This window comes from Oxyura jamaicensis (genome assembly GCF_011077185.1).
Source record: "Oxyura jamaicensis isolate SHBP4307 breed ruddy duck chromosome 15 unlocalized genomic scaffold, BPBGC_Ojam_1.0 oxy15_random_OJ95, whole genome shotgun sequence".
NCBI lineage: Eukaryota > Metazoa > Chordata > Aves > Anseriformes > Anatidae > Oxyura > Oxyura jamaicensis.
This window is the reverse complement of record NW_023304390.1, coordinates 1,543-4,161: the sequence shown is the minus strand read 5'-3', so window position 1 is coordinate 4,161 and position 2,619 is coordinate 1,543. Positions and strand designations below refer to the sequence as shown.

General features: G+C 56.2%; 1 long non-coding RNA gene across 1 annotated transcript; it reads right to left on the bottom strand.

Moving 5' to 3' along the window:
• Positions 1-365: 365 nt before the first annotated feature.
• Positions 366-1,718, bottom strand: LOC118157944. The gene is made up of 3 exons (XR_004746749.1): positions 1,479-1,718; positions 1,284-1,333; positions 366-505 (listed from the first exon to the last, which is right to left on the bottom strand). It is a non-coding gene; the product is annotated as an uncharacterized LOC118157944 (long non-coding RNA).
• Between the last annotated feature and the right edge of the window lie 901 nt (positions 1,719-2,619).

The following is a 2,619-nucleotide window of genomic DNA, read 5'->3' as shown; positions in this document are numbered from 1 at the left end:
GTTATGTGATAAGAAGCGGCCAAATAAAGGCACACGTTCCTTAACTGCCGCGGACCTTTGCAGGTCAGCTGCAGGCCTTGGGACTTCGTGAACTGCCAGCACTGCAGCAACAGAAGAAGCAAAACAGCCCTCCAATGTAAGACTGGAAAATGTACATGCAAGAATGTAAGTAGCTTTTGTTACTGTGACAGGGTGCTAAGCCTCCCCTAGCCTTCCTTCTTCCCCCTCACGACCTAAGGCCACACTGGTTACTTAATATCAAGCTGAAGTTGTCTATATTTGGGATGCTGAAGAGATGCTAAGTATCAATTAAACTATCTAAATGAAACTAGAATGAAACTTCTAAATGAAACTAGATGGTAACTATCAATGAAAGTACCTGGGAAGAACACAGCTTCAGCAAGAGCTCAGCTGAATAGACGGGTCATTTCATAATGATAATGTAATTTATTGCTTTACCTGCAGTGATCAAATGATATACGTCTGAAATTAGTTCGTGGATGGTCTGTTCAGGAGAAACAAAGCACAGGATTAATACAAAGCATTCTAGGTAAGAAATCAACTTTTGAAGTTACCCAGTGCAATCTGCGTGGTAGCAACTTACCAATGCCACGAATAAACACACTAAGCTCTGCAAACCCCGAACTAAAATCAGATTCCTACTGTAGAGCACAAATACGCGCCTCAACGGAAATAACACAATCAGAATAAAACAAGCAGAGCTCTGACAGACGGACAGCACTGCATTTAAATTAGATGATTTATTTGTAAGTGCCTTCGTGCTCTGCCCTACCAGCAGATGCAGAACTCGCTTAGGGCAAGGATAGTTCATCTAGGCAGCACGCCCCAGATTTCAGCAGTTCTCACGCTGATCAGTGTCACCAGTTTTAGGACCCCCAGTTACAAGGCAGCCCAAAAGCCACTTCAGGAAGAGCTCAGACATCCCGGTAGCACCCGTAGGATGCGCTGCTCACGCAGATCATTTCACCGGCCACCCCGAGCTACGGGACCCCACGCGAGAGCCCTCGCGCCGCTGGCCAAGCGAAGCAAGGGGCAGCATTTGGAGGAGGAACTCTGCAGAGCTCCGGTAAAGAGGAGCCTGGAAACTGGAGTGCAAGCCTGTAGACAAGGCAAAGCAGCGGGAAGGCAGCCTGAGGGGGTCCGGGGAGGGCAGCCCCAGCCCCGGCGGTCAGCGAGGCGCAGGGCCGCTGGCAGCCCGGCGCCGAGCAGCAGCAGGCCCCCAGGCGGGGCAGCAGGGCCGCGAGGAGGCGCCGAGCACTCACCTGCCTTCTTGCCGCCGTAGAACTGCGTGTACTCGGCGCAGGTGATGTACCTGCGGGCAGAGCGGGGTCACCACACGGCGCCGGCCGCCCCCACGGCCCCCACGGACCCAAAGCCACCCCCCGCCCGCCCGCCCGCCGGCCCGCCGCATCCCCCCCGCGCGAGGCCCCGCGGCGGCCGCCCCCCGCCCCGCTCACATCTTGTCCTTCTGGTGCTGCCGCTTCCCCATGGCTGCGGCTCGGCCCAGAGGCCCCGACCGCCACCAGCACCCGCCCGGCTGAGGCCGCGGCGCCTTTCCGGGGCGGGTGCGGCGGCGAAGGGCCCCCGCCGGGAAACGCGGGCGGCGAGCGCCGTTCCGGGGCCGGCCCGAGGGGAGGCGGAGGAGCGGGAGAGCCTCGAGGGGCGGCCGCGGGGAACGGAGGGGCGGCCGCTGGCCCTGCCGGCCTTGGGGGCTGCGGGCGGGCCTGCTGGCCCTCAGGGGCACGCCAGGCCTCGGGCACGGCCGAAGGCGTGCGGGGCTGAGGGAGGGCAAGTCCAGCGCTTCAGGCAGCCCGGGGGCTGATTCCACAGAAAAAGTACAAAATAAAGAAACCGTGCGTTCAGCTGGTCCAGGTCAGACTTCAGTCGCCCCCCCAAAAGCGATTCCAGTTCAGCAAAGCGTCCAAAGGCACAGTTCAAAAGCATGGGGTTGAAAATGGAAACACGTAACTTAAGGCTACACCACCACACCACGTTTTTCTGTCACAGTCCTGTTGAACTCCGGGGACCAGAGGTCAAGGGAACTGGGGTGGCTCTCCCTAACTGGCGGGTTTTGTTACCCTAAGGAACACCTCTCTCCCTCCTAGGATGCAGACAACCATGGAGCTGCAGACACCTGTCAGAACAGAGTCAGCCCTCAGCAGCCAAAATCCACAGCAGTGCAGCTATTCCTTGTCACTGCTGCCCGGCATTCCTCACAAGGGTGAAGGAGATTGTTTCTGCTAGAAGTTGCTGCACGCACTACACCCCTGTAACGGAGGGCTGATGGGGAAATACAGATACTGGTTTCAATAATGATTTTCTTACTCAGAAACACCCCAACTAAGGCAGTAAACTGGGACACACCTAAATAGCTAGGCCCAGCAATAAAGGAAGACATACACTTGCTTCTTTCCCAGCACCAAGCACGCTTCTGGGAAGAAAACAAGTTGACCGATTTGCTTTCAGTGCAGTTCAAAATCCACTCCACAAGTGAACTGCTGGCAGGGCCCCAACACTCTTTTGTTATTATGGAATGCCACACAAGGAACATTGCCATAGCTGGATGAAGCTCATCTCTTCTTGCAGCACTGACTTCTT